Genomic DNA, 13,617 nt, shown 5'->3' with positions numbered 1-13,617 from the left:
GTGAATACCTCACGGGACAGCGCGTCCTTCCCTAACTGACTATTGCAAGTCATACTTAGGAATTTCTCCTACTTTACACTCTCTGTATAAAAAACAAAACAAAACAACAACAATACAACAAGAACAACAACAATGGTTTACATGAACACAGCTGCTGAAGAGGCAAGAGACAGGATGGATATCCAGTAAGCACATGTGTATTCATGGGTGTCAGCTTTCTTTCCCTGGAGTCTCTTGGTGATGGAGTGTGTGTGTGTGTGTGTGTGTGTGTGTGTGTGTGCACGCGCGTGTGGGTGCGTGTGTGCGTGTATGTGTGTGCGCATGTGCACGCCTGGTTTGGGGAAAGCATGTATGTACAGGTGGGGACTGGGGGCACCTGACCAGAGTGTGCCAGGGCAAACCGCTTCAAATGGCAGCAGTTCCGTGAAGACACACTTAAAACCTAGAACTTCAAAATGTTCATATTCTATTCAAAAAGAAAAAAAATGCATAAATTCAAAAAGGAAAGAAAACTAACCAACCAACCACAAACCACCCTAAAATGACAGCCACTGATGTCTGGGCATCAACCTCTGTACTCTGTTTTTTAAGAAAGTGCAAAATCAACCTGAAGCAAGCTTTCTCTCATAACATAATGGTTATATGACAATCCCGAAGAAACCACAGGTTGTTGTGTAGAACTAATACCCCCTCTCTCTCTCTCTCTCTCTCCCTCCCTCCCTCCCTCCATCTCTCCCTCCATCTCTCTCTTCCTTCCTGTCTCTCTGTCTCTCCCCCTCCTCTTTTTCCCTTTTGCCATGGAGTCTGGGTGGGAGAGGATGCTGCGGGCACCGGAATGCTAAACTTTCCTAACATTTTGAAGTTTCTGTAGTTCATCCTCTATCCTGACACCCATGTAAATGTCCAAAATGTTGATCTTCCACTGCAAATTTCAAAAGCCTTGTCAATGGTCAAGCGTGCAGCTTGTTCAGTGGTTCTTTCTGAGGAGCGGGCACGGTGTTACATTACTAATGAGAGTTGGCTAGAACTCTCTGGTATGTGTTCAGATAGTGTAACTGCTACATTCTCTGATGTAGTGAAGTATTTACAGATGTTAAATGGAGTATTTTTATTTTGTGTACATACTATACAACAATGTTCTTTTTTTTGTTACAGCTATGCACTGTAAATGCAGCCTTCTTTTCAAAACTGCTAAATTTTTCTTAATCAAGAATATTCAAATGTAATTATGAGGTGATACAATTATTGTACACTAACATATCTAGAAGCTGAACTTACTGCTTATATATATTTGATTGTAAAAACAAACAAACAAAAAAAGACAGTGTGTGTGTCCGTCGAGTGCAACAACAACAAAATGATGCTTTATGCACATCCATCCCTTCTTAGGTGAGCTTCGATCTAAGCATCTTGTCAAGAAATATCCTAGCCCCCTAAAGGTAGTAACCACTTATGCGATATTTTTCCACATTTTCTTGTTGCTTGTTTTTCTTTGAAGTTTTATACACTGGATTTGTTAGGGGAATGAAATTTTCTCATCTAAAATTTTTCTAGGAGATATCATGATTTTATGTAAAGTCTCTCAATGGGTAACCATTAAGAAATGTTTTTATTTTCTCTATCAACAGTAGTTTTGAAACTAGAGGTCAGAAATCTTTTTAAAATGCTGTTTCGTTTTAATTTTTGTGATTTTAATTTGATACAAAATGCTGAGGTAATAATTACAGTATGATTTTTACAATAATCAATGTGTGTCTGAAGACTATTCTTGAAGCCAGTATCTCTTTCCCTTGGCAGAGTATGATGATGGTATTTATCTGTATTTTTTACAGTTATGCATCCTGTATAAATACTGATAATTCATTCCTTTGTTTACTAAAGAGACATATTTATCAGTTGCAGATAGCCTATTTATTATAAATTATGAGATGATGAAAATAATAAAGCCAGTGGAAATTTTCTACCTAGGATGCATGGCAATTGTCAGGTTGGAGTTGAAATGTTTCATTTGGGAAATTCAGCTTTTGCAGAAGCGGTGTTTCTACTTGCACTAGCTTGGCCTCTGACGTGACCATGATGTTGTTCTTGATGACATTGCTTCTGCTAAATTCAATAAAAACTTCCGAAAAACCTCCATTTTGAGCATCAGGATTTCATCTGAGTGTGGAGCCCCTGGAAAGGAAGTCAGTAAAGTTTGGAGTGTGTATTCAAGTTTCTAAATTGAGATTCGATTACAGTTTGGCCGACACGACTTTTCTGGAAGATGTGATATACCTACTACTTAATCGTTCTTTTTCCTTTCTCTCGCCCAACACAATCTTATAAAACGGATTTCACCCCCAGGCCAATGCAGCTAATTTTGATAGCTGCATTCATTTATCACCAGCATATTGTGTTCTGAGTGAATCCACTGTCTGTCCTGTCGGATGCTTGCTTGATTTTTTGGCTTCTTATTTCTAAGTAGATAGAAAGCAATAAAAAAAAATATGAAATAAAAGAACTTGTTCACAGGTTCTGCGTTACGGCAGTAACATATCTTTAATCCGCCTAATTCTTGTTGTTCTGTAGGTTAAATGCAGATATTTTAACTCTGTGTGAACGCCAAACTAAAGTTTACAGTCTTTCTTTCTGAATTTTGAGTATCTTCTGTTGTAGAATAATAATAATAAAAAGACTATTAAGAGCAATAAATTATTTTTAAGAAATCAATATTTAGTAAATCATATTATGTGTTCAAGGACCAGATGCGTTCTCTACTTTGCCTTTAAATTTTTGTGATCCAATTTTAAATACATTCTCCTTTTTGCCCTGGATTGTTGACATGAGTAAAATACTTGGTTTCTTTTCTTACTTATCAAAAGACAATGCTACAGATTTCACGTTGAGGATTAATTTATCCCCACTCTGGCCTGACAAATATTGTTACCATGAAGATAGTTTTCCTCTATGGACTTCAAATTGCATCTAAAATTAGTGCAAAGAGAGAATCACTAACCCATCTGAATAGAGCTTTTTGTATCTTACGCCGACCCTGTGGGTAGTCCATCAAAATGTAAACTGTGTTCCTTTTATTTTTATTTTTAATTTTTTTTGGAGAGAATATTTCAAGTGAACACATGCACCCCATCATCACTGGAGGCAAATTTCAGCATAGAACTGTAGGATTTTTAGATGACCGCAGGCCATTGCCTTCATGCTGTGGTAAGTACCACATCTACAATTTTGGTAACCGAACTGGTGCTTTAGAAATGTGGGTGTTTTTTTTTTTTTTAAGAGATGTAGCAGAATAATTCTTCCAGTGCAACAAAATCAATTTTTGCTAAACGACTCTGAGAACAACGCGGTTGGGCTGTCAACAGTCAAAGCAGCAGAGAGGGAACTTTGCACTATTGGGGTATGATGGTTGGGTCAGTTGAAAAAAGGAAACCTTTTCATGCCTTTAGATGTGAGCTTACAGTAGGTAATGATTATGTGTCCTTTTTTGATGGCTGTAACGAGAACTTCAATCACTGTAGTCTAAAGACCTGATCTATAGATGACCTAGAATAGCCATGTAATATAATGTGATGATTCTAAATTTGTACCTATGTGACAGACATTTTCAATAATGTGAACTGCTGATTTGATGGAGCTACTTTAAGATTTGTAGGTGAAAGTGTAACACTGTTGGTTGAACTATGCTGAAGAGGGAAAGTGAGCGATTAGTTCAGCCCTTGCCGGGCTTTTTTTTTTTTTTTCCACCTGCCAATTCTACATGTATTGTTGTGGTTTTATTCATTGTATGAAAATTCCTGTGATTTTTTTTTAAATGTGCAGTACACATCAGCCTCACTGAGCTAATAAAGGGAAACGAATGTTTCAAATCTACTTCTGCTTTTCTTATTTATTATAACCAAACTCCTGGCATGTTTCTCAGATCAGTACACATTACTTGCTTTTCATTATCCTGTTTCCTCTCTGGATCTCCCCCCTTCTCTCCCTGCTTCTGCATGTTCATGGATGGATCTCAGCTCTAAGGTAACGTAGACCTGTGCTTTACCTTTTCTCCTTTCACGTGGCAAAGGTGGAAGTGGTTTCTACAACGAGAAATGACATGGGACTTTGAGAAATGGGTTCATTCTGTTTTTGTATAGAAAGTCTGTATTTTCGAGTACAAGCCATTGCCCCTAGTGAGAATCCTGCTGAATATTCAGCTTAGGGATTGCTTTCTAAGCAATTCAGATGGGCTGAGCACGTTTCAAGGACTTGTAACAGGATGCAGCCCCCATCGCATGTAAGTCATATGGGACGAGGTGATAGCTCAGCTTGCTGTCAGGATGTCTGTTCTCTGTGCCTCGCAGGTGACTGGTGGCCTGATGACAGAGATGACAGAGAATGCACTTGCACGTGCTCTGCCCTCTTCCGATTTCACATGGTTGTCCCCACTCCCAGCCACCTGCATTGCAAGACCCACTATACACATGGCATTGGGGGAAGGGGGCTAAATATATCGCAGCCCTCGCCCCCCATCTCCTAGAGAAAAAAGGGTTTGTAATTACTGGAAATGTGATAGAGCTATCAATAGTACATTGGAATCTGCTAAATAACCCAAGAAGCACTGTGTTAACTGCTCACTGTTCTATTTCTATTTTATACGACTCTAAGACTTGCCAGTCATTTTTATCAAAACAGAAAATAAAAATTAACATGATCTTACCCAAATATCGCAGTCGCCTTATAACTGCGGGTACCAAGCCCTCCTGGTGGATTGTCCTCAGATTCTGACTTGTCTCCCATAGATGCTTAAATTGTATACGGCACTTTTAATCTTCTGGCTGGACTCAGCAAAGACATGAGAAAAAAAAAGTGCAGGTCTTTCTTTTAAAGGGTTGACCTTTTGCCCTTAAAAACCTTTTGAAGTAAAGAGGGAATTTGAAGAAACAACAGTAGTAGCCGCTGGTCTGGTGCTAGGATATTCTGGTTAAAAATAAAGGATTTATTTTGTGTTGTCCTCAAAACATTAAATCACTTCCATCCTTGATGATACTAATGGCAAAATAATTATTGAAACCAAAATTAGGCTGATAAAAATAAATGAACACTGAATATGAATAGTTTATTTAAAAAGAGCTTGTCTCAATTCAAAAGTCTTCTAAACTAAATCTGTCTCAACTGTACAATGTGATATTCAAAATCCCTTTTCAGCATTGCCGTTTCCTCCCCATTGTAGGATTATTTAGCTAATCATTGGATATAATTTACAGCCCTAACAACATTATTATACTCATTTGACACTAGTGTTACTAGCTACACAGTTGTAACTCAGCATTAATTATAGAATATTTTAACTAAAGCATACTTTTTGCAATATTTACTTTATATGAATCTTACATTTTGCAATTCTTGTTGCCATCCCTTGTTTTCAAACACATTATACACCATTATAAATCAATCTTCGTACTTTACCAAACAGCAGAGAGTAATAAAGAAGGTCACAACTCATAGAGGAGTTCCTTGGAGGTTTGTAACATCATGATTTAAATCTCAGAAAGATTTAATCAAAAGCTGAATTAATCCCTGGGGGGGAAAGATGCTATATAGATTCTATTGATGGGCACAAAGCAGCCTATTTCTTTTCATTGGTCTCTGTTAACACGTTGGGAAAAAGAGACATCTTTTTTCTGAGGGAAAGAAAACAAGATTTCCTTGATGGGGGAAGGGTAATAGGAAATGCCTTTATGCCATGTGTCTTCCCCTTCATTCAGAAAGGTCCGTTTCGTTCCACTTACCAGGGCGTTATCTGTTCTTCTAGTGCACGGTTAAGCTAAATGTCCTCCACCCTGTCATTTCCCTCTGCATATCCCACGTGATTCCAGTAATTCTGCAAAGTCCCCAAAGCTCCACTCCAGCAAGCATGTGGAATGTGTGGGTCACATGAGCTGGTTTCCAGGTCCTCTCTTGTAATCAGGTGACTGCCCCTGGGCAAATTCTCAGCGTTCGGGGACACTGAAAACTTGCAGGAAGAAGTGACCATAAAATGAGAGTATTTCTAGGACCAGGTTCTACCGAAAAGCCTACAGTTCCATGACTAGAATGTATGCTAAAGATACAGAGGCCATCCATCACCTTCCCATATGCCTCTTTTCTGCCCATGATTCCAAAGGAATGTGACCGTATTCCCATTAGCTCAAAAACCATTACTTACCATCAGCTGACTTCTAGAAGGGGCAAAGAAGAATTAATTAATTGAAAAAAGTGAGAGAACTTTTAGAGGAAAAAACCAAATGATCCTATAATATTTTCATGATTAAATTAAATGAGCATAATTATACATGCACATATGCACACCAAGGCATTATTATAATCGAGAACCTTAGAATATTGTCTCAAATTTATGCATATAGCACTTACTGAAGGCAAGTAGCTGGTGTGATATTTGAATTTGCATATTGACCATTTTCATATATTTTCATATATTAATTTCTAGTAGGAAGAAGCTGAATTATTAGGAAAAATCCTGGGGTGATTTAGAAAAAATATTGTGCTTCTGCTCGTTTTTGAGCATCAGGGGCACTTAGCAACATTATCTTTTTCCCCCACATAGTTTCCTGTGATGGATTTTCAACAAGATGACATCCAAGTGAAAGCCGAAATTAAATGGGAAGGAAAGAATGTTAAGTGGTAAAATCCTAAATAGCTTATTAGACTACTTAATTGGAGAGAATTTATTTTTGCTGCTGTTAGGAACTCTATAGTCAGGCTCCTCTTTAACAATACTAATTGATGAAATAAGAAAAAAAAAAGTAGCTATCCGTAACATAGTTACCACAGGATACCCTCCAGCCCCTCGTTTAAGGGAATTCACAGGTACTTTCCTTTGATTGACTTCAGTGTTGTTGAAAAACAAGTCCTGTCTTCGTTCATATGGCTGTTTTCTCACTTCACTCCCAACCAGGCCTCTTGCTTATTCCTACCAGAGATTCTCAGTGCACTTAAAAGACTTGAAAGACAAAGCGACCATGCTTGTTCCCAGGTTAACCATTTAGCTGGTTTCCAACTCGATTGCTATACCCTTCCAGCAAGAGGCTAATGTTTCATGGTGCTTAGAGGCACCACCCCCGTAAGAACTTCACCATTTGTTGGCAGGAATATGTGTACACTACCTCAGAGTAATGATTAATTAGCCTGCTTCCTAGAGAAGCTTACGTTAGTAAACTGGTCACATCGCGTGTGATGTCACCGTGTTACTTTCATGTCAGGTAACTTAAGGATCAAGCTCAATGCATGGCCTAATTTTCCTCCAATTATCTGGCTACATAGGATAAACATCCTGATCCCCATTCAAAAAGCTGCCTTTCCCAGGGTCAGCAATCTGAATTGCGGTTCAAGACCGTCCAATAGGGAAATAATTGGAGGAAAAGCAAAAAATTGGAGTTCACCACCCAATATTTGGCCTCGGTGTCTGAAGATGGGAAGTACCTGTGTGTTGAGACTGATGTTTTCCAATTTTTAATGGCAGGTTTGGTGGCACACAAAGGGAGTGCCAGTGCCTGCACCGGATGAATGAAACAATTCATAGAGCGCTCATAAGAGTTTCTTTGTCACATGGTAGCAGGGTCTCATTGAACCACCCTCTGTCGTGGCACACCATGGCAAAGACTAAGACTAGAAAGGTCAGCTCGTGAAAAGACAAGAAATAAATAGAAGGTTAAACAAACACATTGGAACTTCGGGTACAAAACAAGGTTTGGGCAGGGATTCCCCATGGTTTCTTATTTGACTTTCATGCCGACTCATTCTGTGAAATCCTATAGACAAAAGAAGCAATTGTACAGGTGAGGCAGAAAGCTGAGAAGAAGATAATGAACTTTACAGTGCTGGTTCCGTGTGTGTGCATGGTGGTGTGTCGGCTACACAGCAGTTGGCCTTTACTGACCTGATGTGGCTCTGAGGAGTTGATTGAATTTTCTTTATTGCCTTGGCCACCGGGTTGGCTTTTAGAGATTTCCATGGCCAGGTTTTTGGATGGAACTTCTCAGCTTTAATTTTGTGGAATGATGAAAAGAGGCCCCTGTGTGCATTACAGTAAACAATGCTTTTCACATTCCAATAGTGTATTGAGGAAGACCCTCTTTTTTTCTTCTAACTGTTCAGTTTTTACCCATCCCAAAGTAGCCATCCAAAGCAAGGAAGCTTCTCAGGCTTTCAGCATTTGGAAGGTTAAACTTAAACCCCCTCAAAAGTCTTATCTGTGAGACCTTTGGAAACATTTCAATTCATGGCATTGGGTGACGTAAAAATATTATTCAGTGTTCTCATACTCTTAAAAACTTAGCCTCGTCAACTTCATTTGGCAACTGGATCAACCTGCCTTTCTTAGAATCGGCTTCCAGGGGCACCTGGGTGGCTCAGTGGTTGAGCATCTACCTTTGGCTCAGGTCATGATCCCTCAGGATCGAGTCCCGAATCGGGGTCCCCACAGGGAGCCTGCTTCTCCCTCTGCTTGTGTCTCCACCTCTCATGAATAAATAAATTAAATATTTTAAAAAAATCAGCTATCAGTGATGTACCTTGCTTTGCAGCACTTCCAATCTCAGGTGTGATGATGGTACTTCATCTGGCCCGTTTCTTCTAACATCTTCATTTTATTTTATTTTATTTTTTTCAAGATCTACCTATTCATTCATGAGAGACACAGACTGAGAGAGACAGAGACATAGGCAGAGGGAGAAGCAGGCTCCTCTCAGGGAACCTGATGCGGGACTCGATCCCGGACCCCAGGATCACGACCTGAGCCAAAGGCAGGTGCCCAACTGCTGAGCCACCCAGGCGTCCCATAACATCTTCCTTTTAAATGAGATTAATCTAATCTTCCTGTTGCAATGAGAAGACTAATATGAAAAGCTATTCTCCATCTGGAAGTCCAGTAGATTCAGGGTGGGATTAAAACTTGAAGGCAATGATGATGACCGTGATGGGGTCAGCTAACATTTATTGTAGGATTATTACGTCCTTGACACTTTGCTTAGCTCATTATGTGAATTTTCTTAATTAGTCCTCTCACTTGAAAGATGGGGGAGATATACAACCATTCCCATTGCATGCATGAGGAAATGGAGGTATAAAGAAGTTAAGCAACTGCAAAGATCTAAGCAAAGTCCAGTTCACCCCAAAACAGATTTATTTGACTATCTTGCAACATATAACGCCTTGACAAATAAAATATAAATGCCCAGAAAACATTTTCTATTGGAGGTAACTGAAAACTTGAGGTGGTTTTGTTGCTACCATATGGTTGAAACCAAACTTAAATACATTGTGTACATTCATTGAACAATTCCTTTTATTTTAAGATTTACTTTATTGAGAGAGAGAGAGAGAGAGAGAGAGAGAATGTAAATGAAGAGGAGGGGTAGAGGGAGATGGAGAAAGAGAATCTCAAGCACATCCCCTGCTGAGCACAGAGCCCAGCAGAGGGGCCTGATCTCGTAACCCTGAGATCATGACCTGAGCTGAAATCAAGAGTTGGATGTTTAACCAACTGAACCACCCAGGTGCCCCTCATTGAACTCTTCCAATGGTTCAGAAAACACGTTCAGCTCTTAGAGCAAAAGGAAGAATTAGATGGGGATCCTACCCTGCATTCTAGCAGCAATATAGTAAAAGAAAAATAAAATGTGTCTTTACTTGCCAGGACCCTTAGTGTTGAGTGTGTGTATGTGTGTGTGTTCTGGAATGTCTACTACCATATAAGCAATATCTGTGAAGGTCAAGGTCAGAGATCCTCATACTTAATTAATGGACAAAAATGGCAAGTGCTGTGATCTCACGGTATACAATCTAATTTAAAAGGACTGGTAGCCAACTTAAAAATAAGAAGACTTCCTCCCTACATTAAAATGGATTTGGAGGCTTAGGTTGGCACAGTACTTTCACTTAGGCATTCCACAACAAAAATAATATGTTATAACTCTTTGGGATTTTACAAACAGTAAAAGTTCCTGGATGAAGGCTTGACAAACCATATGGCAAACGTGTGACAAACAATAGGCATATTGACTAGTCACCCTTTAACTGGATGCTTCCTCATTCCTTTGGTTATAGTCATTGTTATCTTGAACATCAGCTGTTCATGAATGACAGAGAACCTCCTTAAAATTTCTCAGGTGTATTTGTCTGGATTTGTCTCTACAATACTGTCCTTTCTACAGCTGGGTCTTATGATTCCCATGGAAATTGATCACTAGACACTCACAGCTCCGTTTTACAGATGGTCTTTTTGGGGTATTGTCCTTGTTGCACCTCACACCAATAGTAGGCTAAAGAGGACTGGGTTTCCAATACTGCAATATCGGGGCTCCATTTCCAGTTCAGTTATCAAGCTCAGTGAGGTGAGTTAAAATCATGTAGAGGAAAGAGAGGTAATTGATCGGGGACTTTAGAATTCTGTGAACCTCAAATAGTCCAGGATTTGTGATCTCCGTGGTGAGAGAAAGATGTTTGAGAAATGACAACAATGGCTGCAGAACAGGTGTTATCATGGGCTCTTTAAATAAATGTTTTTAAACTTAGAAAATATTTTGAGCAAATACATGAGTTCGTAAGATAATACAATAGAGCCCTGTGAATCCACTTCCTGGATTTATAAGATCTTAATATTTTACCCTGTGTGCTTAAAATCTCTCTTCAAACAGATCACATCCCCATCTTCTTCCCTTCTCAGTAGTGTCCCATCTCCTCTGGTTGGTATGTATTACTCCTCAACCATTTTTTTTTTCTTTTAACTACATTTCCACATATCCAAAATTAAGATGCGATATTATTTTGTGCCTTTTGAACATTTACATAATGTTTTCTATTGTATGTATCCTTTTTGCAATTTGCCAGTGGTGCCTTTTAATGCAAATGCAATTAGAACAATTCAGCCCTGGTGTAAGCCAGAAGGAAATCCTTCTTTCCAGGTGTTTGGAGTTGCCTTAGCAGCTGCTCCAACTGTCCCAGCTAATCATTCTTCACAGTGTTCCTGACATTCATCTTGGTTTCCTATTTATCACTTTGGCTCATGGTTAAGTGCATTTAGGCAGTATCTTTAAAAATCTTCGACCCTTGATCCACACCCTCATCTTGCTTATTGAGTGGTTATAAAATTATTCCAAGGAAACAAGAGGTCATAAAATCAGAGCAGAAGATGAAAACCCAAAACCCATACCTAGGTTTTTGTTCTATTTTGTTTTGTTTTGCTTTCTTTTTACAGGATAGTGGATTCTTTGATTTTTCTTCTTTGCTAAGTCGGAGACTTTTGCCGGGCTCCTAACCTTCCCATTCCCACATATCCGAGAATGGCCTTGCCCTCTCTAGAGAGGACATTGGGGAGCCCCAGCACTAAAAAAATTATTTCTTGTAATAGTAACCGATTAAACTAGTTACCAGCTGGGGAGCATGTTTTAGCACTTAAGTTAATTGAACTGTTGCAAACTAAATATGATTCTAAATTGTTTCAGTATTCCAAAGTACTTCATGCGTGCAGATAAAAATGAAAAAAAAAAAAACCCAAATCGGTTTGAAATGCGCAAATCAGGCATACAGTGCTGACATTTAGATCTATGACCTGATAACTCTGCAGTAGGTACCTTGAAAATTTTTGTGGGCTTTTTTTTTTCTTCTTCTTCTTTTGCTGAGCTCTCCTTTGAAACCCCTGAACCACTACTTGATGTGATATTCAGTAAGTGGAAGTCAGACTGCAATCAGAAAGGGTACTGTCTGCATCAGGGTTTTCCGACCATTTTGGCCGGAAAATAATTTCTTGGTGATTCATTCCACAAGCCAAGTAAGAAAGGAATAGTTGAAAAGAGGTTGCACTTGACAGAAGAAATGCGGTATTTTATTCTGGAGGAATCTGTCTAGAATTTGGTTCTTGAATCTGCTTGGAGGGCATGTTTCTCCTTGACGTAGTGGCCTTTCTGTGCTTAGGACAACTGTACATAATCAATGAATGTTTAAATTCAGAAAGGAGTGAGTTCTGAAGTAAATCTGGATGGCAGAAGTTATTATTCCCCCATCTGATAGGTCTCTTCCTTATGTGTTCCCCATCCCTTAACAAATATATAGGTATCATTTCACTTCCAGAGCTTTATGTAGCTTTGCATTTTCCAACCCTCTGCACAGAACAGGCCAAGGATTGGGATTGAATGGGTTATTTGAGAGGCTCAGATGGGCTGTGAACCCCTTAGCAGCTTAACGAATCACTGTTGAGTAACAAGTTACACAAGATCCGTGGCAGTTCTCACATCCCGCCAAGGTCACCCCACCCCCTCCCTAAGGAAAACTACTAGTAAGATGGAATGAAATGCCCTATCTGTTGACTTCATGGACTCTCACTGGAAAGACAAAATTCAAAGGATTATAGAACTAACATCCCGATGAAAGGCTTCAAGGACACAAACAAGGGTACTCGGGGTCACAGAAGCTAAATTCCTGGCTTCAGGTCACTCGAGGGTAGAGACCGGCTTAGGCTAGGCTGCCATTGTACACCACAGGTTGCCGAGCACCATACAATATCAGAACATGAACCAGCAACCCAGTGATAATAACAAACTCAAGCAGAAGAAACTGAGTCCATTAGGAGAACAGGGATATTGACTGACCAGTCAGGTGTGGCCAGAAAGGGAGGCAAAATCAATCTTATTACAGATTATGCAGTGCACCCATGGTAGGAGTTGTGAGATCTGTGTACGGGTTTCCCTCCCCCAGAATATCTCTTCCATGGCCTACAAATAATGCTTTCAAATAACTTTCGGTGATCCATATATTTTTTAATTAAACTGAAAAAAGTGATACTAAATAATGGAAATGATATAAGCTAATGTACTATAGCCATGACCAGTTCTAGCCCACTGTTGCTCAGATAATTTCAAGTTGTGTTAGGGCAAAAGAGAGAAATCTGGATACTCAAGCCCTCACTGCCTGGAGGAAGGCAGGAAGGACAATGACACCGGGTTACCAGATAAAGGACATAAAGTGGGTGTGTCTTTGATCACTATCACGTTGAAGTTTGAGTGGGCTCCTAGAAGAAGATGTAATGCTTTATTCTCAATATCTAAGAACTTTCTTTTTGACTTATTTAGGCATTCATTAAATATTTATTGAACATATACTTTGAGCATTGTGCTAGACCTAGAAGGGATGAATCATATAGTTCTTATCTTCCAAAACTCCTAATCAACTGTGGAGACTTATAAAATACTTGGCAAACTTCAGAAAAATACCTACTCTGTCCTAGAGACTCTTTTAGTCACCAAAGTGGCAAACACGAATTAATGGGAGACCCTGTCTTCAAGCAATTTATGATCGAGTGGATGTATACAATGTCAAGAGCATATAATTAGAAAATGTTCCAAGATCTCTAGAAACAAACCCTCTACTCAGAAAGGAGGATGGACAGTGAAGGCTCTATGGGATCTTTACTGCTTGAGCTGACCTGGATTCACAGAACTGGGCAATGGCAGAGCCAGAAATAGTACAGATATCTTTTCCCCAGATTTCTCCTAGAATTGAGACCCTTCCAGATTCCCCTACTCTGTCTGCCATGGAACACTTGCCATCTTTCCTTGACTCAGTTCTAGTGTTGTCTTCCCTGCA

The 13,617-nt window shown here is 39.4% G+C and overlaps 1 long non-coding RNA gene across 1 annotated transcript; it reads right to left on the bottom strand.

The window, feature by feature from the left end:
• Positions 1–2,337: 2,337 nt before the first annotated feature.
• LOC129510472 (uncharacterized) lies at positions 2,338–5,963 on the bottom strand. The gene is made up of 3 exons (XR_008664607.1): positions 5,769–5,963; positions 4,697–4,814; positions 2,338–2,456 (listed from the first exon to the last, which is right to left on the bottom strand). It is a non-coding gene; the product is annotated as an uncharacterized LOC129510472 (long non-coding RNA).
• Positions 5,964–13,617: the final 7,654 nt, after the last annotated feature.

Source organism: Nyctereutes procyonoides, unplaced genomic scaffold (assembly GCF_905146905.1).
Source record: "Nyctereutes procyonoides isolate TBG_1078 unplaced genomic scaffold, NYPRO_anot_genome, whole genome shotgun sequence".
Classification (NCBI taxonomy): Eukaryota; Metazoa; Chordata; class Mammalia; order Carnivora; family Canidae; genus Nyctereutes; species Nyctereutes procyonoides.
The sequence above is the reverse complement of the archived record's forward strand: the minus strand, read 5'-3'. Positions and strand labels throughout refer to the sequence as shown.